The sequence below is a fragment of the Bos grunniens genome, chromosome 12, assembly GCF_055505025.1.
Source record: "Bos grunniens cultivar Pamir isolate PY7600 chromosome 12, Bosgru_T2T1.0, whole genome shotgun sequence".
Classification (NCBI taxonomy): Eukaryota; Metazoa; Chordata; class Mammalia; order Artiodactyla; family Bovidae; genus Bos; species Bos grunniens.
In genome coordinates this window covers 54,137,916-54,165,715 of record NC_141176.1, presented here as the reverse complement: position 1 = coordinate 54,165,715, position 27,800 = coordinate 54,137,916, and the positions used below count along the sequence as shown (strand labels likewise).

The 27,800-nt window shown below is 40.0% G+C and overlaps 1 long non-coding RNA gene across 5 annotated transcripts in view; it reads right to left on the bottom strand.

Annotated features, from left to right (window-relative positions):
- Positions 1 to 27,800, bottom strand: part of LOC147361782 (uncharacterized) — a 108,517-nt gene that overhangs the window by 38,579 nt on the left and 42,138 nt on the right. Inside the window, exons 2-4 of one of the 5 annotated variants that reach the window (XR_015137631.1) lie at positions 23,193 to 23,351; positions 5,264 to 5,352; positions 488 to 1,043 (exon numbers count right to left, since the gene is read on the bottom strand). This is a non-coding gene — a long non-coding RNA (uncharacterized LOC147361782). Of the gene's footprint in view, positions 1 to 487; positions 1,044 to 3,710; positions 3,778 to 5,263; positions 5,353 to 23,192; positions 23,352 to 27,800 lie in introns of those variants that run through there. The other 4 variants (XR_015137634.1, XR_015137632.1, XR_015137635.1 and 1 more) reach the window with 4 other exon arrangements.

Below are 27,800 nucleotides of genomic sequence, written 5' to 3'. Positions count from 1 at the left end.
TGCCAATGTTTCTTATGTTTATTTCAAGAGTCAACCTGCCTGTTTCTCTGAGTCCTGCAGAAATATATGCTCCTTGAGGAATGTCATATGACATTCCTCATGGGAGAAAGGTTCAAGAGAAGAGTCTTAATGTCTATTTTTCCAGTTTCCAACATATGGTCTGACATGTGGCCAAAGAAAAGCTGTGGGTGTCTGGTTGCCCGACTGGGGTCTGCTGCTAAAAAGTGGGGGAAATGCTGATCTATGTCCCCAGTGGCCCAAACCTTTAGAACCTTTTAACTCTTATTCCAAGAGGCTCTGACACAAGGGTCCACGCTTGCCCTAAATGGGGTGGGTTTGAAAAGGGCCACCTCCATGATCTCTCTGGCTTTCCCTGAGGCAGGCATGTGGTCTGTTCACCAAGAGTCAGGGGACTAAGTGCACTCTGCCAGCATTCCTCCTTCTTCTATCAAGTGGAAGTGGTGTTATAATATTGATATGATCAAGACTAATGAGCCATTAATTCTAATTCAAAAAAATGAGGTAACTGAACATGATCTTTTACAGCACATTGATCTGATGTGCCAGATGAAGACAAGGTTACATTTCCTCTTGGAAGGAAGCCGGCTCTTCACAAGCAATTTTAAAATGGTCCCCCTATGGAAAAGCTCTTCTGTGTGCCAAAAATAAATCTCATGGAAGGAGACAAATAGAACGTCTGAGGAGAAAGTACGTCCACCTTTTAGCCTTTCTTCATCCTTCTCCTCCTCCCTCCAAGGGTCAGACATGGTGCCAAGTCACTCTGCAAGTCACCAAGATGTGCCTGGGAGGAGGCGCTGATTTCTTCATGAATGCCAGTATATGCCAAGGTCAAAAATGTGTCCACCTGTTATCTCTTCCCACATCCACTCAGTAGTGAACTTCTAGAGAACTGAGTTCCAATTAGGGGCCATAAGTACTATCCAGGGGGCTACCTTCCCAGGCATGTGATTTAGGGTAGAGCTGACAACAAAGACCTTTGAGTCTGTCCCTTTTCAGAGGTAACTGACTGTGCCAACTTGAGGCTGCAAAAAAAAAAAAAAAAAAACTTGGGGTATGTTTTCAGAAAATTTGAGGTATACTTTTTCATAAAATGCATTTTCCCTCCTTTGAAGGAACTAAGAGTTATTCAAAACCAATCCTGGTTTCTTACATAAACAATGAAATATGGGGTCTAAATTTGGAAATGTTGGTTTTGGTGACTAAGACAAGTAGAATGCTGAATGCTAATCTCATAAACGTTATTTCAAATGACAGTCGCATTCTGGTCTCCCAGGTGCTTTGATCAAACTACCTTTGCACATATTTGAATAGCAACTTGAATGTATACACTGTTTTGAACTGACTTGTGTCTGCTCCACTTCTTAGGTTGAAGTCCCAACCTGCTATACCTCAGAATATGGCCATCATTGGAAATCAAGTCTTTAAAGAGGTAATTAGCTTCCTTGGTGGCTCAGATGGTAAAGAGTCTGCAATGCAGAAGGCCTGAGTTCAATCCCGGGGTGGAGGAGATCCCAAGGAGAAAGACATGGCAACCCACTCTACTATTCTTGCCTGGAGAGTTCCGTGAACAAAGGAGCCTGGCACGCTACAGTCCATGGGGTTGGAAAGAGTTGGATACAACTGAGTGACTGAACAACAAACAACAACAAAGAGGTAATAATAAGTTAAAATGAAGTCATTAATGTGGGGCCTAATCCAATTTGACTGGTGTCCTTGTGGAAGAGGATATTAGGACACAGACACAGAAGGAAGGTCCTGAGAGAACACAGAGGGAACGCGGCCATCTGCAAGCCAAGAAGAGAGGCCTCAGAAGAAACCAACTCTGCAGACATCTGTATGTTGGACTTCTAGCCTGAAGAACTGTGAGAAAATAAACTTCTGCTTTGTAAACCACTCAGTACTTTGTTATGGCAGCCTTAGCAAACTCATACCTACAGTTCAGTTCAGTTTAGTCGCTCAGTCGTGTCCGGCTCTTTGCGTCCCCATGGACTGCAGCACGCCAGGCCTTGCTGTCCATCACCAACTCCTGGAGTTTTTACTCAAACTCATGTCCATTGAGTCGGTGATGCCATCCAACCATCACATCCTCTGTCATCTCCTTCTCCCGCCTTTCAATCTTTCCCAGCATCAGGGTCTTTTCCAGTGTGTCAGCTCTTCACATCAAGTGGCCAAACTATTGGAGCTTCAGCTTCAGCATCAGTCCTTCCCATGAACATTCAGGAGTGATCTCCTTTAGGATGGACTGGTTGGATCTCCTTGCAGTCCAAGAGACACTCAAGAGTCTTCTCCAACACCGTAGTTCAAAAGCATCAATTCTTCAGCGCTCAGCTTTCTTTATAGTCCAACTCTCACATCCATACATGACCACTGGGAAAACCATAGCCTTGACTAGATGGACCTTTGTTGGCAAAGTAATGTCTCTGCTTTTTAATATGCTGTCTAGGTTGGTCATAACTTTCCTTCCAAGGAGTAAGTGCCTTTTAATTTCATGGCTGCGGTCACCATCTGATTTTGGAGCCCCCCAAAATAAAGTCTGAGTGAAGGAAGTGATGGGACCAGATGCCATGATCTTAGTTTTCTGAATGTTGAGCTTTAAGCCAACTTTTTCACTCTCCACTTTCACTTTCATCAAGAGGCTCCTTAGTTCTTCATTTTCTGCCGTAAGTGTGGTATCATCTGCATATCTGAGATTATTGATATTTCTCCCGGCAATCTTGATTCTAGCTTGTGCTTCTTCCAGCCCAGCGTTTCTCATGATGTACTCTACATATAAGTTAAATAAGCAGGGTGACAATATACAGCCTTGACATACTCCTTTTCCTATTTGGAACCAGTCTGTTCTTCCATGTCCAGTTCTAACTGTTGTTTCCTGACCTGCATACAAGTTTCTTAAGAGGCAGGTCAGGTGGTCTCATATTGCCATCACTTTCAGAATTTTCCACAGTTTATTGTAATCCACACAGTCAAAGGCTTTGGCATAGTCAATAAAGCAGAAATAGATGTTTTTCTGGAACTCTCTTGCCTTTTTGATGATCCAGCGGATGTTGGCAATTTGATCTCTGGTTCCTGTGCCTTTTCTAAAACCAGCTTGAACATCTGGTAGTTCACGGTTCACATATTGCTGAAGCCTGGCTTGGAGGATTTTGAGCATTACTTTACTAGCGTGTGAGATGAGTGCAATTGTGTGGTAGTTTGAGTATTCTTTGTATGGTAACCTTAGCAAATGAATACCTATACCAACAGAATTTTAATAACACTTAAATCTTTCAGTGATTATCCTTAGTTCATTAGTATAACATTTTAAAATAACAAAATATTATTACAAAAGTGCAGTGTTTAGAATTATCCCTAAGAGTGGGGACAATCTAGTCTTCAAATATTAACTCCACTTTTAAGAGCAAAAAGTCATTTAGAATAGTCAACAGAAGTGGATCACTCATGAATGTTTGAAAGGAGATTTTAGAAACCAAAATATGTCAGTAATTTGGTTATTTACTAGAAAATTAGGTTGGAGGAGTGAAAATAAAAACAAAATATTCTTCTGATTTCTAATCCTCTCTATGAATATAGTAGAGAAAAAAAAATAAAACACAAGCAAACACTTTTCTTATTGAGATAGCATTAAACCAGAATGTGCTGTCCATCAGAGGATATCTACTAAGATACGAAAAGACAGAAGGAAATTTTACCCTTTTGTGTAGCCAGGCAGTTATAACCCATTGCACACATCTTCTCAAGTTACCATCCAGACTTCACCTGGTAATTGGGATGACAATCAGTGTTAACTAAGTAGTTTTATCCAGTGGAAAATAACTTCTCATCTTTTTTGAATGGAAGGTACTGATTTAAGTTCAAGTTCAAGCAAAGCGCCCACTGTAAGCAAGGCTCTACCTCCTACAGTAACCGGGAGACTGGGGCTCTAAGCTCTCTTGATGTTTACATTTCAAAGAGATGGCTCTCCAGTCCTCGACAAAGACATTCCCAGGTCACAAAGCTGACAAAATGCCAATCTAGTCTTCAAAAGCATTTATATCCATTTCAAAGTCCATACAATTACAAGTTTTCTCAAAGAGAAGAGAAAGTCTATAGAATTACAAGTTTTCTCAAGTAAAGGTTCAAAGAAAAAAAGAGGGGAGGAAAATCTTTTCCCTTATTATCAACAGGGAGAACTGAGCGTCTTATTTTTAATTCATATTTGTCTTTACACTATCATTTGAGAGTTAAAAACAAAACTCCCAGAAAGCACAATTTTTATTGCAAGAAACACTCAACCCCTTATCATCTTCCAAGCCTAAATAAAGCTTGGATTAAGGACTCCACAATTGAAAGGGCCAAGGGACCAACTTCAAAGCTGAAGAAGACATGCTAAGGCAGAATCATCGTTCCTCCAAGATTCTAATTCAAAATATGACATGAGCAATGTAGTACAAGAGACACTCTGACTCCATTAAGCACTGTATATATGTTTTCTTCAGTAAGGTGATTCCTCCAAATTCAATTCTTCCATCACTTAAGATCATTTTTTTATCCCCGTGTTAACTGTTCATGCAGTTTCAGAAATCAGTGAATACTGTCATCTGATAGTAGACCCAGAGATTGCTTCAAGAAAGATATCTGAAATCCAACTAAATCAGCCTGAAGGAAAGCACAGGCTCACAAGACAGAAACCCTAGGAGTCTTCCTTGACACAGTCTGGAAAGCAAGCTCCATCAGGACCAACTCATAACTGAGTAACTAAGTAAAGTTTTGCATGTGAGTGTTCATTCATGTCCATCTCTTCATGACTCCATGATCATGTGCTCCTCCAGGGATCTTCCTGACCCAGGAATCCAACCTGTGTCTCTTATGTCCACCTGCACTGGCAGGCAGGTTCTTTACCACTAGCGCCACCTAGGAAGCCCTATATTAAGTGCTTAACACATACTGTTTCATGAAAGTTTCTCTCTCTCTCTCTCTCTCTCTCTCTCTCTCACACACACACACACACACACACAAGCGCGCTATGAAGTATTATCCCTACATCACAGATGAGGAAACACTTCTAAGAACAGTGGTTCACTATTCTGGCTGCAAATTACAATCATCGGAGCTTCTCACTAACAATTCCATCTCTGGCTACACCTCAGTCCACTGAAATCAGAAGCTCTGGGGGACAGATCTACCTCCTATATTTTTAAAAACTCTGCAGGTGACTCCAAAGCACAAAGTGGATCACCACTGTTTTCATCACTCACTCACTCACCCAGGGCCGTTCAGGTTGAAAGTGGCAGAGGAGGTCTTTCCAAAAGCCCATGATCTGTCTGTATGGCTACACTGGAGGCTCTTGAAACCCTGGAAGGAAAGTTAGAATCTGTTGGAGAGATTCGTGAAATTACTAGCACAGACCTCACCTGCAAAGATTCTGAGTTTCTATTGGTACAGACTGGGGCTCTGCCATGGGTATTTTTAATACACTGTTTTAATACGTAACCAGTTTTGAAAATCGTCACTTTTAATATTATTCTTACTGGTTTAATTTTTCAAAACTCTAACAATTATTTTCCTGCATATCTTGAAGGCTTTTGCAAACTAATTTATATTTCTTCATGCTCTGTCATTGGTCTTTTCTTCCCCTAAGGGAATGTATTTAGAGTTCCTGACCTCCATCTGCTAATAAATATGATCAAATACTTTAATAATGAGTATATATTGAATGCACTCAACATAACACATATACCCAAACATCAGACAGTGCCTCAAAAAACAGAGGCTTATAATTAAATATTTCACTGGTGTTTATTTTGTTGATTTTTATGATATACAAATCTAAAAAAAAAAAAAAGAGGAAGGAAATGTCCTCATTTCAGTTCAGTTCAGTTCAGTTGCTCAGTCGTGTCGGACTCTTTGCGACCCCATGAATTGCAGCATGCCAGGCCTCCCTGTCCACCAACTCCCAGAGTTCAACCAAACCCATGTCCATCGAGTCAGTGATGCCATCCAGCCATCTCATCCTCTGTCGCCCTCTTCTCCTCCTGCCCCCAATCCCTCCCAGCGTCAGAATCTTTTCCAATGAGTCAACTCTTCACATGAGGTGGCCAAAGTACTGGAATTTCAGCTTTAGCATCATTCCTTCCAAAGAACACCCAGGGCTGATCTCCTTTAGAATGGACTGGTTGGATCGCCTTGCAGTCCAAGGGACTCTCAAGAACCTTCTCCAACACCACAGTTCAAGGCATCAATTCTTCAGCGTTCAGCTTTCTTCACAGTCCAACTGTCACATCCATACATGGCCACTGGAAAAACCATAGCCTTGACTAGATGGACCTTTGTTGGCAAAGTAATATCTCTGCTTTTGAATATGCTATCTAGGTTGGTCATAACTTTTCTTCCAAGGAGTAAGCGTCTTTTAATTTCATGGCTGCAATCACCATCTGCAGTGACTTTGGAGCCCAAAAAAATAGTCTGACACTGCTTCCACTGTTTCCCCATCTATTTCCCATGAAGTGATGGGACCAGATGCCATGATCTTAGTTTTCTGAATGTTGAGCTTTAAGCCAACTTTTTCATTCTCCTCTTTCACTTTCATCAAGAGGCTTTTTAGTTCTTCTTCACTTTCTTCCATAAGGGTGGTGTCATCTGCATATCTGAGGTTATTGATATTTCTCCCGGCAATCTTGATTCCAGCTTGTGCTTCTTCCAGTCCAGCGCTTCTCATGATGTACTCTGCATGTAAGTTAAATAAGCAGACAATATATAGCCTTGACGTACTCCTTTTCCTATTTGGAACCAGTCTACCTAGGCCAAGTCTAAATAATTTCTAGCAATGAGAGGAGTGAGAACTCCAAAAGCAGAAAACTTAAAAAAAGAAAAATGTCACATATCTAGAGGGTCTCACATTGTCATTAAGTCATCTTATAAATGGAAAACATAACAAAAGGTAATTCTAAGAAGGGACAAGATCTTCATGTACAAAAGTGGACACGAGTTCATAAAATGCTAAACAGCTGAAAATACTGATTTTTTAAAAAGATTCGTTTGTTATTTATTTTTGTTTATACTTTTTGTTCTTGGAGTTTTTTAATGGCTTCACTGAGGTATAATTGACATATAGTAAAGTGTACATAATTAAAATTTATAACTGATGTGTTAATATATCTATACACCCATGAAAACATGACCATAATCCAGTTAGATATCCCCCAAATTTCCTCATGCCTGCTATAATCCTTCCCCACTGCTGTCCTATGTGCTTAGTTGCCAAATCATATCCAACTCTTTGTGACCCCATGGACAATTCTCTGCCCAGGGGATTCTCCAGGCAAGAATACTAGGGTAGGTTGCCAGGGCCTCCTCCAGGAGATCTTCCCAACCCAGGGATCGATGGGTTGGGACTGTCTGGCATTGCAGGCAGATTCTTTACCATCTGAACCACCAAGGAAGCTCAAGAGTACTGGGGTGGGTAGCCTATCCCTTGTCCAGAGGAACTTCCTGACCCAGGAATCAAAGTGGGGTCTCCTGCATTGCAGGCGGATTCTTTACCAGCTGAGCTACCTGGGAAGCTCCCCAACTCCTAGGCAACCAGTTATCTGATTTCTGTCATTATAGATCAGTTTTCAATTTCTAAGTTTTAAATAAATGGGATCATACAGTATGAGGTACTATATGAAGTCATACAATATATACTCATTTTTTGGCGTCTTTTACCCTGCACAATTATTTTGAGAGACATCCATTTTTGTTGCATATATCAATAGCTAATTCTTATTCTTTGCTGAGTAGTACTCCATTATATGGACATACCAGAATTATTTATCCATTCATTTGTTGATGGACATTAAGATTTTTTCCCAGGGTTTTGCTCCTACAGATTAAGCTACTGCACTCATCTCACACACTAGTAAAGTAATGCTCAAAATTCTCCAAGCCAGGCTTCAACAATACGTGAACCATGAACTTCCAGATGTTCAAGCTGGTTTTAGAAAAGGCAGAGGAACCAGAGATCAAATTGCCAACATCCGCTGGATCATTGAAAAAGCAAGAGAGTTTCAGAAAAACATCTATTTCTGCTTTATTGACTATGCCAAAGCCTTTGACTGTGTGGAAACAATAAACTGTGGAAAATTCTGAAAGAGATGGGAATACCAGACCACCTGACCTGCCTCTTGAGAAACCTGTATGCAGGTCAGGAAGCAACAGTGAGAATTGGACATGGAAGAACAGACTGGTTCCAAATAGGAAAAGGAGTATGTCAAGGCTGTATATTGTCACCCTGCTTATTTAACTTATATGCAGAGTACATCATGAGAAACGCTGGGCTGGAAGAAGCACAAGCTGGAATCAAGATTGCCGGGAGAAATATCAATAATCTCAGATATGCAGATGACACCACCCTTATGGCAGAAAGTGAAGAGGAAATAAAAAGCCTCTTGATGAAAGTGAAAGTGGAGAGTGAAAAAGTTGGCTTAAAGCTCAACATTCAGAAAACTAAGATCACGCCATCTGATCCCATTACTTCATGGGAAATAGATGGGGAAACAGTGGAAACAGTGTCAGACTTTATTTTCTCAGGCTCCAGAATCACTGCAGATGGTGATTGCAGCCATGAAATTAAAAGACGCTTACTCCTTGGAAGGAAAGTTATGACCAACCTAGATAGCATATTGCAAAGCAGAGACATTACTTTGCCAACAAAGGTCCGTTTAGTCAAGGCTATGGTTTTTCCAGTGGTCATGTATGGATGCGAGAGTTGGACTGTGAAGAAGGCTGAGCACCGAAGAACTGAGGCTTTGAACTGTAGTGTTGGAGAAGGTTCTTGAGAGTCCCTTGGACTGCAAGGCGATCCAACCAGTCCATTCTAAAGGAGATCAGCCCTGGGTGTTCTTTGGAAGGAATGATGCTAAAGCTGAAACTCCAGTACTTTGGCCACCTCATGTGAAGAGTTGACTCATTGGAAAAGACTCTGATGCTGGGAGGGATTGGGGGCAGGAGGAGAAGAGGGCGACAGAGGATGAGATGGCTGGGTGGCATCACTGACTGATGGACGTGAGTCTGAGTGAACTCTGGGAGTTGGTGATGGACAAGGAGGCCTGGCGTACTGCGATTCATGGGGTGGCAAAGAGTCAGACATAACTGAGCGACTGAACTGAACTGAACATTTGCATATAAATCTTTGCATAGACATAAGCTTGTTTTCTCTTGGGTAAATATATGGTAAATATATATGCTAGATTATAAGGAAAGTGCAGGTTTAACTTTTTAAGAAACTACCAAACTCTTCCAAAATGGTTATACCACATTATATTCTCACCAACAGTATATGAAACATTTTGTTCCTCAACATATATGACAAAAATTGATACAGCTAATTAACTTGACCTTTTAAACATGAGGTGCAGCTGTAAAAATTTATTTTACTTTCCTGTCTATTATTCTAACATTTCTAGGTAGGTTTTGAGTCATTGATTTTTCTCCTCATTAATGGTCATATTTTTCTGATTCTTTGTATGCCTGGTAACCTCAAGATGCCAGACATTGTGACTTTTCCCTTGTGTGATGCTGGATATTTTGTGTTAATATAAATAGTAAATATTCTTGAGCTTTGTTCTGGGGCAAAGTTAAGTCACATGAAAATAATCTGATCTTTTCAGGTCTTGCTTTTGGTATTTGTTAGTTGAGATCAGAGTTCTATATAGTTTAGGGCTAGGGCTAATTTTTCCACACCACTGAGATAAATCTCATCTGAATAATCTACTGATACTCCATGAATTAGTATGTTTTCTGGTCTAGCTTGTGGAAACAGGCATATTCCTAGCCCTGCGGGTACTCCAGGCGTTTTTCTCTCCAGTTCTTCCAGGTGGTCCTTTCCCCAGTTGTGGGAAGTTTCTTCATAAGCATGAATCCTCAAAGAGGACTCTCTGCAAATCTCTGAAATTCTTTCTCAAATTGTCTCTCCTATGAATCCCAGCCTCCTTGGTCTCCCCAGACTTACAGATCTGTCTCCTCAATTCAGAGAGCCTGCCAGTTAAAACTTGGGTTCCTCTCATTTTTTTTAACCACTTAAATTTTTATTCCTTTTTTTCCAAATTTTAAACTTTTCATTTTGTATTGGGGCATAGCCAATTAAAAATGTTGTGGTTGTTTCAGGTGAACAGGGAAAGGACTAAACCATACACATACGTGTATCCATTCCCCCCAAACACCCCTCCCATCCAGGCTGGCACATATATAACACTGAGCAGAGTTCATTGAGCTATGTAATGAACTCTGTTCATTCAGCAGAGTTCCTTGCTGGTTATCTGTTTCATAGACAGCAGTGTGCACATGACATGCCCAAAGTCCCTAACTATCCCTTCTCCCCAGGCAATCAGAAGTTTCTTTTCTAAGTCTGTGACAGCTCCTCTCTTCTGATTCAGAGTCTAGAGACTCTGTCCATGCAGTTAGCTGGAACAATCATAGAACCCACTTCATTTCTTTGCTTATGGATTATTGTCCTTTGTTATTTTAAGTATTTTGTCTGGTTTAGTTAGTTTGAGGTGGGAAGATACATCTGATCCTTATTATTCTATTTTGGCTGGAAGCAAAAATATTCCCTGATGATTTAAAATTCTCTAATTATAGATATTTAATACACTTATAGAACTAGGATCAGAGAAGGCAATGGCAACCCACTCCAGTACTCTTGATGGAAAATCCCATGGACGGAAGAGCCTGGTAGGCTGCAGTCCATGTGGTCGCAAAGAGTCGGACACGACTAAGCAACTTCACCTTCACTTTTCACTTTCATGCATTGGAGAAGGAAATGGCAACCCACTCCAGTGTTCTTTCCTGGAGAATCCCAGGGACGGGGAGCCTGGTGGGCTGCCGTCTATGGGATTGCACAGAGTCGGACACGACTGAAGTGACTTGGCGGCAGCAGCAGAACGAGGATTGCATCAAGGCGATGGAAAATACAAAATGCCCCAATAAGAGCAGGATTTCTCTTGTGGTATACAACACACAGTGAAGCCACGTGGAGATTCAATCTGCTCTGCTGTATTACAAGTGCTGTAATAATAAAGGTTTTATCTCTCGTTCTTAGCGTATGCTTCCATTGTCCCTCATCTGTGCCCCGCAGGAGCAGGATGAATGGTCGTCATTATTAGTTTATATTCTCCTTTCACAGCTGAAGTCTGTTTCTTTTGCTTTAACTGAGGCAACGCACTATCACAAATAATCACTAATATGTCTTACTACATAGATCTGAAAAGAACTTCTTCTTTAGCATTTTTTATAGGCAAAAAGAAACTGTAATAAAAGATTCCAAGTCTGGCTCCTTTTTAACCCGCATGAAGGCACAGGGGCTAACTCACATGCCTTTAATAATTCTAACTGTGGGTCTGAGGAATGTTGGTATAGAATGGCGGATTAGAAGAACTACACGTGGATAATACATGGTGAGGTTTCCCTTGGAAGCCAGTGGAAAGGACACAGAGGCAGTATGGAGTTTTAATGCAGCCTTAGGTGTGTCTCAGTTCTGATCCAGTATCAGGAAGTGCGCCGTGTTGGGCATGGCTCTTGACCTCACTCATCTTTGATCTGATCATTTTGAAGTGAACACAGTAACACCATCTTGGAAAACTGGTGTTGAGACAGGCTGGGATCTGGGACCCTTGCTGCAGTGCCGCAATGCTTGTACCTGGACTCACCTCTAAAGCAGCAAAATACAAATAAACTACACAGGACTGAAAAATAACTGCATGCTTGTGCAGTCGGGGAAAATTCTGGACTGAAGATACAAACAGACCGAAAAAAGAAGAAGGGAAAAAACCACCAAAGAACCCAACTGCCACATTTGAAGAGTCTGGAGCAAAATCAGGGTATTGTACGTGTCCCCTGCACACAGCACCACCTAAACCATCCAAGACCCGATAAAGCCTGAATTTCATGTCTGGTCTCTAGTCAATTTCTATTGATTGGGGAAGGTCGAGAACCCTGGTCATTACCAGTGTGAGAATTGTATAGAAAATTCATAAAGCACTTAGCATAGGCCCTGCCACCCAGAGTCCCTTGGACTGCAAGGAGGTCAAACAAGTCAATACTAAAGGAAATCAACTCTGAATATTTATTGGAAGGACTGATGCTGAAGCTGAAGCTCCAATACTTTGGCCACCTGATGCAAAGAGCCAGCTCATTGGAAAAGCCCCTGATGCTGGGAAAGATTGAAGGCAGGAGGAGAAGAGGGTGACAGAGGATGAGATGGTTGGATGGCATCGCCAACTCAATGGACATGAGTTTGAGCAAACTATGGGAGATAGTGAAGGACAGGGAAGGCTGGCGTGCTACAGTCCATGGGGTCGCAGAGAACCAGATACGACTGAGCGACAGCAACAATTGCCACCCAGTAAAAGCATACATCCCAGAATTTGCAGTCAGATACTGCTGTTAATTGGCTGTGGGGCTAATGGTTGGTCATTCCAACATGAGGTTTAGTTTCTGCTTCTCAGAGATGGTGTGAGGATGATGTTGGATAATGCAGGGGAAAAGCACTTAGGAAATGGTCTGTAATGAATATTGTTGAGTTATCTATAACAAGCACTTTGACAACCCATAAACCCTCCATGGGATTCTTGTAGGAAATTAAAACACTTGGGGGTGAGAGGTGACAGTTGTTATTTTAATCTCCCTCCAACCAAGTCTTCATTTCTCCCAAGTCAACAGTGCATTCTCCCCAGAATCAAAACACAGTTATTCAGGGACTGTCAAGATAAACACCCCAGTGTTCATCAGACCTAATTAATTTTTGCATTATTATTTTTTAAATATTTTATGTATTTTCAATACAAATTGATACAATAAAAACCAAGCAAGCATACAACATTCCGCATTATTATTTTATCAGGTCTCACATTTTGGCATTAAATAATGATATAAATCAACTAGAAAACAGCATGAAAACACCAATAAGGCAAACATTATCTTAACTTTCTCATATTGTTCTCTCACAATGGTCTTGTGATAGAAGTGGTTAGGAGGAAAAGAAAAAAATATCTCTTAAAATGATCCCTACCATAAATATTTAAATTTTGATGCTGTTTATGCTAGATAAAAAAAAAAAAATCTAGGCTAGGGAAAATGCAATACTGTCTTCAGTAGTGATGTAGAGATAAACAAGAATAATAGCAGTAATGCACCACATAATACATAGAGAAATAAAATTGATAAAGAATCAGAAAATAAAAGTCCCTCAAGAAACCTTTTCATAAAGTACATATAAACAGGAATTCTGGAGCAGTTAGAAATCTTCTTTTATTTAATCCCATGCCGACTATACTCAGAATCGTCATGAATACAAAAGAACACTTTTTTTTCTATTACAATCACAGTCACGAAATAGTCCAAATATACTAAATATTGCAAATACGAATTTTGAAATATAACTTTAAGTTATTAAGAGAATCTGCTACTAGTTCTTGCAAAAAAAAAAATCCCCTCTGACACAACAAAACCTAGTTACACAAAGCTAAATTCATTCAGAGATTGTAGAGAAAAAAAATCATTTGATCATTTTCCAATAATTTACAGAAAGAATTGAAGAGATTTATGTTAAAAATACACAGGGCCACACACACCATCAGTTCTACTTCTTTTCGTTTTTAATTTTTTTATGCTTTTTGTTGTTGTTGTTTATTTGAGTGCACTGCGTGGTTAGTTGTAGGATATGGATCTAGTTTCTTGACCAGGGATTGAACGTGTGGCTCCCTGCATCTGAAGTATGGAGTCTTATCCACTAGACCACCAGGGAAGTTCCCTAGTTCTGCTTATTCTTCTTAGTGTTGGTGCTCTGCAGGGAGTGGAGGGGAGGGAGTGGCAAGATTGTTGGGTGAACGGGGTGGTCAGGTCACTGGGGTTTTGAACAGACTCCCTGTGTGGATTCTGAGAGTACACAAACACTCAACAACTTTGCTTAAGTTTCTACTTTTTCAAAGGGAAATGATAAAACAATTTATTGGAAAGGTCCTAATTTCTACCTGTATAATTCTTGGCTGTATCTAAGTTACTGCTAACTTAATTGCTTTAGCCTAATTAATTATTTACACTCGGGCTTTGAAAGGTTCCAAGGTAAAGTGTGGTCAATTTCCTTTCCCAAAAAACAGCAGAAGGCATTAGCTGGAACAAGGTAGGAGAGGGGTGGTTGGATCGGGGTGAGTTGAAGTCCTGGGCAAGCACAACTCAAGAGAAGATGACATGCCAAGTGAAGAAAGTCAGAAAAAGAAAAACAAATATCATATGACCTCACTTATATGTGGAATCTAAAATATGACATAAAAGAACTTATCTATGAAACAGAAACAGACTCAGAGATATAGAGAACAGACATAATTACCTAAGGGTAAAGGTGGTGGAGGATGGATAAATTAGGAGCTTGGGATTAGCATATACAAACTACCATATATCAAGTAGATAAACAACAAGGTCCTATTGTATAACACAAGGAACTATATTCAATGTCTTCTCATAAACCATAATGGAAAAGAATATGAAAAAGAGTATCACTGAATCACTTTGCTGTAAACCAAAAACTAATACAACATTGTAAATCAACTATACTTCAGTTAAAAAAAAAAAAAAGATGATAGTGATCCCCAGCATCTGTCTATCTTGAAGCAGGAAGGGAATAACAGACTGAGGGCAAAAGTGAAGGGGAAAGTGGTGTGGACCAGTTCGTGCTCAGGTATGAGAACCATAACTAAAAGAATTCTCCCCTTCTTCCCTTTTCCCCCCAACTTACTCTCCCATCTTTAAAGCCCAGTATTTCCTAAGAATAGGACAAAACTCACCTACGTTCTGAAAAAGAATCTCTATTTAGTATAAACAACAAATATCAAGTCAGTCTTTAAACAGAGAGAAAGAAAGGGGAACTATCAAGGGATCCTGTGACCCTGATTGTAGGGGAACAAGGATGATGATATAGCGTAATACTCAGCAAACATCATCAAGGGTCTACTATGTCCAAAAACTGAGCTTAATGCTTTTTTAACACGACTAACATTTATGAAATACGCTAGCATGTATCACATACTATCTTAAAAGTTCATCATGAACCATCTCATCTAATCTTTAGAAAACCCTATAAAGATGACTATGTTCCCATTTCACAGGTGGAGAAACTAAGGCTCAGGAAATAGAAGCAATCTCCCTTATATTACATGGCTATTAGGAACAGAGGACAGATTTATACCCAGATAATCTGACTCTAAAGCTCTATCTTCATTCACTCTGCCATACTGCAAAATAAGGCTTTCCTGTAGAGTTTGATGGAGAAGGCAATGGCAACCTATTCCAGTACTCTTGCCTGGAAAATCCCATGGGCAGAGGAGCCTGGTAGGCTGCAGTCCATGTGGTCGCAAAGAGTCGGACATGACTAAGCAACTTCACCTTCACTTTTCACTTTCATGCATTGGAGAAGGAAATGGCAACCCACTCCAGTGTTCCTGCCTGGAGAATCCCAGGGATGGGGGAGCCTAGTGGGCTGCCATCTATGGGGTTGCACAGAGTTGGACACGACTGAAGTGACTTAGGAGCAGCAGTAGAGTTTGACAAGCATATTATCTATCATTCATATTCCTTACTGTGACCCTTACTCTGCCCTTCTGGTTTCTGCAGTCTCATTCACTAAATGTAGGGTAAGTTGCTGGTGCTGCTAAGTCACTTCAGTCGTGTGTCTGACTCTGTGTGACCCCATAGATGGCAACTGACTGTGGCTCAGATCATGAACTCCTTATTGCCAAAGTCAGACTTAAATTGATGAAAGCAGGGAAAACCACTAGACCATTCAGGTATTACCTAAATCAAATCTCTAACGATTATACAGTGGAAGTGAGAAATAGATATAAGGGACTAGATCTGATAGACAGAGTGCCTGATGAACTGTGGACAGAGGTTTGTGACATTGTACAGAAGACAGGGATCAAGACCATCCCCAAGAAAAAGAAATGCAAAAAAGCAAAATGGCTGTCTTAGGAGGCCTTACAAATAGCTGTGAAAAGAAGAGAAGTGAAAAGCAAAGGAGAAAAGGAAAGATATACCATTTAAGTGCTGAGTTCCAAAGAATAGCAAGGAGAGACAAGAAAGCCTTCCTCAGCAATCAATGCAAAGAAATAGAGGAAAACAATAGAATGGGAAAAACTAGAGGTCTCTTCAAGAAAACTAGAGATACCAAGGAAACATCTCATGCAAAGATGGGTTCAATAAAGGACAAAAATGGTATGGACCTAACAGAAGCAGAAGATATTAAGAAGAGGTGGCAAGAATACACAGAAGAACTGTACAAAAAAGATCTTCATGACCCAAATAATCACAATGATGTGATCACTCACCTAGAGCCAGACATCCTGGAATGTGAAAAACAGTGAGCCTTCCTAAGTGGGCCTTAGGAACCATCACTACAAACAAAGCTAGTGGAGGTGATGGAATTCAAGTTGATCTATTTCAAATTCTGAAAGATGATGCTGTGAAAGTGTTACACTCAATATGCCAGCAAATTTGGAAAACTCAGCAGTGGCCACAGGACTGGAAAAGTTCAGTTTTCATTCCAATCCCAAAGAAAAGCAATGCCAAAGAATGCTCAAACTACCGCACAATTGCACTCATCTCACACGCTAGTAAAGTAACGCTCAAAATTCTCCAAGCCACGCTTCAGCAATACGTGAGCCATGATGTTCAAGCTGGTTTTAGAAAAGGCAGAGGAACCAGAAATCAAATTGCCAACATCTGCTGGATCATCAAAAAAGCAAGAGAGTTCCAGAAAAACATCTATTTGTACCTTATGGACTATGCCAAAGCATTTGACTGTGTGGATCATCACAAACTTGGAAAGTTCTGAAAGAGATGGAAATATCAGACCACCTGACCTGCCTCTTGAGAAATTTGTATGCAGGTCAGGAATCAACAGTTAGAACTAGACATGGAACAACAGACTGGTTCCAAACAGGAAAAGGAGTACGTCAAGACTGTATAATGTTACCTTGCTTATTTAACTTACATGCAGAGCACATCATGAGAAATGCTGAGCGGGATGAAGCACAAGCTGGAATCAAGATTTCTGGGAAAAATATCAATAATCTCAGATATATAGATGACACTACCCTCATGGCAGAAAGTGAAGAAGAACTAAAGAGCCTCTTGATGAAAGTAAAAGAGGAGAGTGAAAAAGTTAGCTTAAAGCTCAACATTCAGAAAACTAAGATCGTGGCATCCATTCCCATCACTTCACGGCAAGTAGATGGGGAAACAGTGGAAACAGTGGCTGACTTTGTTTGGGGGGACTCCAAAATCACTGCAGATGGTGATTGCAGCCATGAAATTAAAAGACGCTTACTTCTTAGAAGGCAAGTTATGACCAACCTAGATGGCATATTGAAAAGCAGAGACATTACTTTGCCAACAAAGGTCCATCTAGTCAAGGCTATGGTTTTTCCAGTAGTCATGTATAGATGTGAGAGTTGGACTATAAAGAAGGCTGAGGGCCGAAGAATTGATGCTTTTGAACTATGGTGTTGGAGAAGACTCTTGAGAGTCCCTTGGACTGCAGGGAGATCCAACCAATCCATCCTAAAGGAGATCAGTCCTGGGTGTTCTTTGGAAGGACTGACGTTGAAGCTGAACCTCCAATACTTTGGCCACCTGATTCGAAGAACTGACTCATTTGAAAAGACCCTGATGCTGAGAAAGATTGAAGTCAGGAGGTGAAGGGGACGACAGAGGATGAGATGGTTGGATGGCATTACCGACTTGATGGACATGAATTTGAGTGGCTCCGGGAGTTGGTGATGGACAGGGAGGCCTGGTATGCTGTGGTCCATGGGCTCACGAAGAGTCAGACACAACTGAGTGACTGAACTGAACTGACCTGAAGTGCTGTTTGCATTGCAAAAGTTCTGTACTAGTAGATCTCATATTTTATTATAAGTATCAAGGAGGGATATTATGAAAAATGCAGATCATTTAAACTACTCATAGAGATTCCGATTCAGAAAGCCTATGATGGGGCCCAGAAATTTGCATTTTTAGTAAGTCTGCTCAGAAAACCACACATTGAACGCTTATACAAATATATAAATAAATGAATAAATATACAAATAGTATATAAATACATATACACATAATAAATATACATATGTGTGTGCATATGTATGTGTATATATATATATATATTTGACCCTTGCACAACACAGGGTTGGGCCACCAATCCTCCATGTAGGTGACAATTCAGTTATATTTTAGAGTCAATCCTCCATATAGACTCAGTTCCTGCCTACCTGGGGTTCCATATCCTTGGATTCAACCAACTCATGAATTGTGTAGTACTGTAGTATTTATTATTGAAAAAATTGGAATGGTGGATCCACACAGCTCAAACCCAAGTTGTACAAAGGCCAACTATATAATGTCTTCCGGAGAGTATAATTTACTCAGTGCACACTAGGCCAAATTAACTAATGCTGCCAAAGCCTCCTATGGCTAATGTTAAGACTACTCTGTAGGGCTTCCCTCATGGTCTAGTGGATAAGGATCCGCCTGCCAGTGTAAGAGACATGGGTTCAATCCCTGGTCTGGAAAGATCCCACATGCCTCAGAGTGACTAAGCCTGTGCATCACAGCTATTGAGCCTAGTTGTCCTAGAGTCTGGGAGATCCAACTGCTGTGCCTGTGTACCACAGCTACTAAAGGCCATGCACCCCTGAGTCTGTGCTGCAAACAAGAGAAGCCTCTTCAGTGAGAGGCCCATGCACTGCAGCTGGAGAGCAGCCCCCTATCACCACAACTAGGCAAAATCCCATGCAGCAATGAAGAGCCAGCACAGCCAAAAATTAACTAATTAATTAATGACTATTCTTTAATATCTTGATGACAGTTGAGAAGGCAGGTCAGGCGGCTCTTAAAAATGCACACTTATTTTTAAGTGTGCATGAATGCTTAAGTGACAAAGAATGCTTGAAACAATTTTGAAACGGTATGTGATGAAATGAGTCCAGTATACTTGAGACTCTCTCAGTCCTACACACTGAATTACCTACATACTGAAGCTACCCAGATTATCATTATTTTTTTCCTTTGAATGTGCTTTGGAAAAAAACGGATATAGGAGAAAAGTTAACTGTGAAGGAAGCTTAAACAAAAGGGAAGTTTCTACTCATTAAAGATATCGAAAAAGTATAAAAGCAATGCCAAGAAACCAGTCACCTGAAAGAAATTTTCAGACCTTAATTATGTTAGCAAGTCTTTACAAATATGTAAATATACCTCTTTACTTGTGAGAAATATCGGCAGAATTTTGTTGGCGTTGCCTTTCATGTTTTTTCTGGATTGCTTTAGCATTCTCCAGTTTTCCCTGGATTGTGAAAGGATATATCTATGTAGAAGCCACTGGTGTTCATTAGGAAAAAAATTTTTCTTTGATCAAAAGATTTGATATTTAATAAATGATGGAGAAAATGTCAAGTTCTACTAACTGAATCTACCTGTATGAAGCCAGGTGTATGAGCAATACTTCCAGAAGAATTTGACCACAGATAGGAATTGTACCAAGACTTTGAAATAATTTATAATTTAATGGAATCAATACAAGTGAGATGTTAATTTTCAGACCTGGGAAGTCAGCCTTCAACCCATGTATACCTATGTCAATACTCCTACAGACTAATGTTCTGGTAGAATGTCCCCACTGAAATGCATCACTAAGTTGTCCCCTAAATGATAAAGTGAACAGAGATTCTTCATTTGATACTGAAACACTCTCCACTTTATTTCATCACATCCCCAATTCAGTCCTTTGACTCACTTCCTTTACTCTCTCCCAGAAGTTGATATTCCTATCCAGCCTGCCATCTGAAATCCATGTTGATATTCTAATCCTTGGTGACCACTCTAGTGTCGTATAGCCCTTGAGGTCTGTGTCATTCAGAACCTGGGCATTTTTCATGCATGTGTGCATACTCAGGGACTTCCCAGGTGGCTCAGTGGTAAAGAATCCACCTGCCAATGCAGGAAACATGGGAGACTCAGGTTGGATCCCTGGGTTGGGAAGATCCCCTGGAGGAGGAAATGGCAACTCACTCTAGTATTCTTGGCTGGAAAATCCCATGGATAGAGGAGTCTGGTGGGTTACAGTCCATGGGGTTGCAAAAGAGTTGGACTGTGTTGATATTCTGCAATAATCCATGGTGATCACTCTGTCCTGAAGCCCTTAAGGTCTGTCGTTCAGAACCTGGCCATTTTGATCTTACCCTTTATCTTTGTCTCTCTAGCAAAACAAAAGCTCCTTTAAAGTCGAACTCTATGTCCACTTTCTTATGAATCCCCCACAATGCCTAGCCCACACCTTTGTACATGGTAGACATTCAAAAAAGATTGATTGATGAGAGTTGAACACACTGAATATCATGAAAATCTTCAGTGGTACTACAACTATTCCTGAAAGCTAACTACTCAATTGTTAGGACTGAGAGCCACCGTGACACCCTCCATTGCTGCATCATGACGTGCCTCCATTCCTAGCCACTCTGTACATTGGCTTGACATTATAAGAATCTTGTCTTTTATATGGTAGAAATCCAAGCCTGAGTCTGGAACCCAATCTTCTCCATACATTTCTCTAGGTATTGTTTGAAAGAGAGAAAAATATTCCTGCATCCATTATTGCTTTCAAGCTGTGGTACTGAAGAAGACTCTTGAGAGTCCCTTGGACTACAAGGAGATCAACCAGTCAATACTAAAGGAAATCAACCAATATTTATGAGGACTGATACTGAAGCTGAAGCTCCAATACTTTGGCCACCTGATGCGAGGAGCTGACTCACTGGAAAAATCCTGATGCTGGGAAAGATTGAGGGCAAGAGAAGAAGGGGATGACAGACGGTGAGATGGTTGGATGGCATCACCGACTCAGTGGACGTGAGTTTGAGCAAACTCTGGGAGATAGTGAAGGACAGGGAAGCCTGATGTGCTGCAGTCCATGGGGTATCAGAGTCGACATGACTGAGTGACCAAACAGCAATTGTTGGGTTTTTAATATTTTCTTCAGCTTGGCTCCCAACAAGTAAAGGTTAGTCATGCTGGCAAGCAGACAGACACCTGTATTTTCAATACACACAAAAAATCACCCCCAAAATCATGCTTCCATATAACCAAAACTTCAAAGTAAAAATGAGAATATATCTGATGTGAAATAACATTTCACCCACTCACTGTGAATGAAGCACACAGTATAAAAATTGTCATGACCAAAAAAGTGGAGACACACACCTCTGTTCCTTTTTCAGGGTTTTATGGTGCCCACGTTCTCTCTCCAGCAAGAACACAAGAGAGCCTTGTTACCACCATTCACGACAGCAGGATATTATGTGTAGGAAAAAAACATATGTGTGTATACATGTGTTGGGCTGCCATTGAAAAGAATTGGTTGCTTAACCCTTAAACAGACTTAATATAAAATTGTTTTGCCTACAAAGGCTCTCGTCTACCAAGAAAAAAGTCACTGAAAAAAGAGCCTATTTTATAAAATCAAAAGTTACTTCTGGTTTGGTATCTGGGACTTTCAAAGTAATCAATATGCTTAAGTCCATATGACAAGAAGAATAAAAGGATGGTAAAACTGCAGTCTCCTGCATGAAGCAGTGAAGGCTTGCCACAGACAAATAAGTTCCCTGGTAGCATCAATCAAGTTTACTATTTGTGTTCTTTTTTTACTAAACCCTGAGACAGTGATTAGAAAAACGAGAAACAGCAGTAAAAAACAATAGAGAATTGCTGGCTTTTCCCTCCCTCAACTACCACTTCCAAATGATAGCTGTAATTCAGTAAAGATCATAGAGGCTGGCATTTATGTTGATCATCACTTCCTACCAGCCTTTGATTTACTCAATTCCTCTTAAATGAATTTCTAGCTGAGTGTAGTAAATTATATCCGAACACCCCTATCAATAGCAAACTAGAATACGTTGGCATGATATCAAATAAAGAGGTTGGATAAATATATTAGTGTGGCACAAGATTTCACATAGTGAGCTGTTTTACAGGTCTATAGCAAAGAAATAGAAGACATATTACAAATAAAAATACTGTGCTTAATATTATTGTCTTCTGTGAGAAGGCTCAGTCGTGCTCAACCAAATAAGAGTTTAAGGGAAAGATTTGAACCATACTCCTAAGTTTTTAAATCAGGGGATTTTTCTCATTTCAAAGGATGCAGAATTTGATGTCTGGATGAAGGAGTTGGGTTAAGACTTGCTGGAATAATGAAAACTGAACCCAAAAGAATAAGTTGAGCATTCTCTATGGAAAGAGATGTGAAAATGTTTGCTGATGAATAAATTTAAATTCATTATTGAAAACTGGATCAGCAGAGCATTTGTTAAAATTAGCCTACAACTTTAAATTGAGGGGTAACTTTGTGCTCCAGAAGGGAAAAAGTGCTCATTTGTGAATTACTGACATTTTAACTCTCTCTTACATGGTATGTCTTCAAAATCCGCCATAGAGAAATGACTCTTGTTTTGTTATTAATGTTTCCAGAAAGGAAGGCCAGACAGAAGGAAAACATTTCTTCCTCAATTAAGAAGGCTTTTAAGCCCTTTTGCCTGAATTTCACTAATGCCTCATTTTGCCAAATCAATCATGTTGCTCTACTATTGTATTAAAATGTACTTTAATAACAAATGCTTAAAATCAGAAGTGACATTTTTTTCTAAGATGCATTACTAATAAAGTAACACGCATTTTCCTCCTGCGTGAAACAGCTGGACCATGACGAGATCACATTAGCACTAATTAAAATGATATTTTCTGTGCAGTTTTTGCTAGCCCAGCTTCATTGGACTCAAAAGGATTTCTGAAATCCATAATAAAGGCTATTATGTCATCTTACCATGTTTCTCTTGAATCAGGCTACTGTCTAATTTCTCTGCAACGATACTTTCTTAAAACTCTCACTCAATAAAATCCATATTAAGTTTCTCCTCTCAGAGCTCTGTTTTTTCCATATACAATCCTCATTTAATTAAAAAAAATTAAAGCTTTCATTTATTTTGCTTGATGAACAAGAAAAAATATAATATTAAAGGCAACATTTTGCAATGTTTCTCTTTTTCCTCACTTTACTGGGTCCCTGTTGTTCCCAACGTATAATTTGCAAAACATATTGCTTCAATACTTACAATGAGAGAGGCGGCCCAGCTGTGGGAAGAGAGGACAACAGCCTCCAATATTACCATAATAATCTGCCTAGAGTCCCAGGAGCCCCCTGGTATATACAATTCTCTGTACTGCAGGCCCCAGCTGGAGAACATTCTCTTGACATGTATGCCAACCTTTGCCTGCAGGCAAAATAAAAAAAAAAAAAAAGCAGAGAAGTAATCATGAAAATAAAAAATCTTGTCAACTGCGTTGGGCTGCAGTTCCCATGTTTTTGCTCACGTAGGCAGGCATTGTGCTAACAAAATGATACCAGACTTTAAAAGACTGCAGCTGGTAGGTTTTTGGATTTTTTTTTTTTAATGTGCTATGTTAATTCTGTGATCCTAAAATTTGCGGGGAGGAGGGGCAACAGACAGTGATACTTTAGTTATGACTGTCAATAAATAGGATAACTTTATTTAGCAACTATTTCGCAGAAGACTGCTTCTTACAAGAATTGAACTACAAGAAGTATCATTACAGTCTTGAGGTTAATCATGGATGAAATTTCAAACAAATATAATTTATATGTTTTAGTAAGTTAACTTAAGAGGAACTTGAGCAGTTTCTGATTAACATCCTTCTTAAATAATCCACAAAAACCAGTGTTACTATATCTGCTCTTAAGACTTCTATCTCAAGTCAAAGAAGTGATATTAACCTTTAAAATAACAAGCTAAAACGTCAAAAGATTGCATGAACAAAACACGCATATTTTGAAACTGAAAGTTCAAATTGGGTTGTATTTTATTTTAACAGTCAATAAAACTCAATGGGTTAAGAATATTCCACAACTAGAGTTGAAAAATCTGATATCTTGGCTATAGCACTAAAAGTTTCCAAACTTCATTTGTTGAAACAAGAGGCTCTTCTGAAAATGAATTAATCCAGAATATAACTGCAGTCACACACATTTAAAGCACTTTCATCTGAGTGGTATCCCACTGGATAAATATTCTAAACAGGTAAGAAAATGTCATTATATGTATAAGATATTAATTTCCTTTGTCAAATTAATTTTCTAAATACTAGATGGACTGGAAGAGGGCAGTATAGTGTTATATTAACTCTTAAACATGTCTATTTGCCAGGAAATGTTCCATTTTACTCTCTTTACGAATATGTTTATGTTAAATCTACTTTGCAGATTTATTTAGAAATATTTAGAAAATATTTTAAAAATTGAGGATTTATAGTGTAAAATTTGATGTTAGTATTTCTTGATCACATGAGGGTAGGATATATGGATTAATTTTATAATTGCATATTTATGTGACTATTTAATTAATGTCAATCCTCTCACCAAATGTAAACTACATGAGGGTAGGATCATGGAAGTTTCATTTACCATTTCCTTCCAAGTGCATGGCACACAGTAGGTATTTGTTGAAAGAATAAGTGCATGCACTTAATTATTCATTCAGTCATTCAACAAATATTTGCCAAGGCACTATGGATTCAGCAATGAATAAAGCTAGCGAAAATCCCTGTCTTCATGGCATAGAAGACAGGTAACACATAAGAAAAACAAGTAAAATATAGACAGTGTTAATGGACTTTCCAGGTGGCTCAGTGGTAAAGAATGCAATCCACTTGCCAATGCAGGAGACAAGGAAGATACATTCAGTCCCAGGGTTGGGAAGACCCCCTGGAGGAGGAAATGGCAACCCACTCCAGTATTCTTGCCTGGGAAATTCCCTGGACAGGGGAGCCTGGTGGGCTATAGTCCATGTGGTCACACAGAGTCAGATAGGACTGAGCAGCTACACACACATACCATGTTAAATAATGATAAACACACAAAAAAGACCTTTAGCAGGGAAAGGAGACAGAGTGTGTCTGAGTTCAGTTCAGTTCAGTTCAGTCGCTCAGTCGTGTCCGACCCTTTGCGACCCCATGAATTGCAAAACGCCAGGCCTCCCTGTCTATCACCAACTCCCGTGGTTCACTCAAATTCATGTCCATTGAGTCAGTGATTCCATCCAGCCGTCTCATCCTCTGTCATCCCCTTCTTCTCCTGCCCTCAATCTTTCCCAGCATCAGAGTCTTTTCCAATGAGTCAACTCTTCACACGAGGTGGCCAAAGTACTGGAGTTTCAGCTTTAGCATCATTCCTTCCAAAGAACACCCAGGGCTGATCTCCTTTAGAATGGACTGGTTGGATCTCCTTGCAGTCCAAGGGACTCTCAAGAGTATTCTCCAACACCACAGTTGAAAAGCATTAATTCTTTGGCGCTTAGCTTTCTTCACAGTCCAACTCTCACATCCATATATGACTGGGAGGCTGCTATTTTAGAAAGGGTTACCAGGAAAGGTTTCCCGCTCCCCTCACCCACCGCCACCGCACCCAACAAAACTGTGAAATGAACTAGTTCTCTCCTGTAGGTGAAATTGAATTGGTCCTTAGTAAGGACTTCCCTGGTGGCTCAGATGGTAAAAGCTCTGCCTACAATGAGGGAGACCTGGGTTTGATCCCTGGGTCAGGAAGATGTCCCTGGAGGAAATGGCAACCCACTCTAGTACTCTTGCCTGAAAAATCCTGTGGACAGATGGAGGAGCCTGGTAGGTTTCAGTCCATGGAGTCACAAAGAGTTGGACACAACTGAGCGACTTCACTTCACTTCATGAAAAAGGCAAAGAAAGAAAAGACTTAAAATGCTCTTTCATCATTTATGCAAATATCTTTCATGAAATTATAAGCCCCTCTAAAACAGAGACAGCAACTCTTTCTGGATATTATCTCTGGCACTTAGCACAGTGTCTTATATACAGTAGATGCTCTTCCAATTATGCTGAGTTGACTTGGAGTCCTTTTAGAATAAAAGGACAACATTAAGAAGTGGTAATGTAGCCAAGGATGGAAGAGAGCCACCCAGCATAATCTGGAGGGCCAAAAACCAGAGGGGTGAGTCTGAGCATACACTATCATCTTGATGCTCCCTGAAACTCTGTGCACTCAGCTGCTCAGCCCTGAGGTGGTGCTAGTTAAAGCATCTGCCTGCTAACACAGATAGATAAGGTATGCTAGTTGGATCCCCAGGTCAGGAAGATCCCCTGGAGGAGGGCATGACAGCCTACTCCAGTATTCTTGCCTGGAGAATCCCACAGACAGAGGAGCCTGGCAGGCTGCAGTCCATGGGGTCGCACAGAGTTGGACATGACTGGAGCGACCTAAGTCATGCAAGCCTACAAGTGAAACGCTCACATTTTAATTAGGGGTAGAAAAAAAATACACATCAGATGATGGAAATAAAATGAGAAAAATAATAATAAAAAAGTAAATTTTCAAAGTAAGTGTTGGTTAAGAGTGAAGGGAAACTACCTAGTTAATCCAGTAATATGTGTACTGGATAATATAACCATATATATATTAAATATATATAAGTATATATTATATATATTAAATATATAATTACATATTATATATTAAATTTATATATTATATTAAATATGTTATGTATAATATAACCATATATATTAATATAATAATATAACCAGGAAAGTACGGATCAGCTGGTCACAACATTGCAAAGGATAACACAAAACAGAGTAAAGGAACATAGCATGGTAAACAAGAAGAGAGTTAAATATCAGTTCGAAATTTCTTCATTATTCTCAGGGACTAAAATATTCACACTAGCTACCGGGGCTCCATTCCTAATCAGTTATCACATATGTTATTCTATGCTTAGTTGCTCAGTTGTATCTGACTCTTTGCAACCCCATGGACTTCAGCCCGCCAGGCTCCTCTGTCCATGGGATTCTCCAGGGAAGAATACTGGAGTGGTTTGCCATGCTCTGCTCCAGGGGAATTTCCCAACCCAGGGATCAAACCCAGGTCTCCCACAGTGCAGGCAGATTCTTTACTATCTGAGCCACCAGGGAAGCCACCAGGACAATATCACATAACAGGTAACATAATGTCCATATCCATGTTGTTACTAACCTTGAGTTTCCTCTACTCTTTCTGAGTGTCTCAACCACACTCAGGGCTGTGTGTAAGCTCCTCTCCGAGGAGGTTCCCATCTTTATCCATCTCACATGACTCTTCTGAGCTCCACATACATTGCCTCCTGGATATCTCCAGTTTTACTCCACAGACATTCAAATTCAACATATTCATCACTGTACCCAAGTCCTCTTCTTCCATATGCTAATATTAGTAAAGATCACCACCGTTTACCCAAATCAGAAATCTAGAGATGATGCTTGACTTTAGCATCTCTCAGATTCTCTCCTCACGGTATCATCAGCTTCCAAGCATGAAAGAATCTTTCTCCTGTGTAACTCTTACATCTGTCTCTTACATCTAATATAACTGACAATGCATGGTTAATGTCTGGGCTCAAAAACTGTTCCTATCTCAGCTGAGTTACTACACGTCTCCTGACCAGTCTTCTCAAAGGAAGAGCTTCCTCTCACCCCAAACCAAACACACTCCTCCACCTTACCAGAGTGACTTTCCAAAATGCAAGTACCTCTCTCCACTCACTCACTTTTAAATGCTTCACTGTCCAATAGTTTGGGTTAAAGTCCCTCCAGCTTTTGGATTAAAGTCTTTACTCTTTTTTTTTTCCATTCAAAAAATC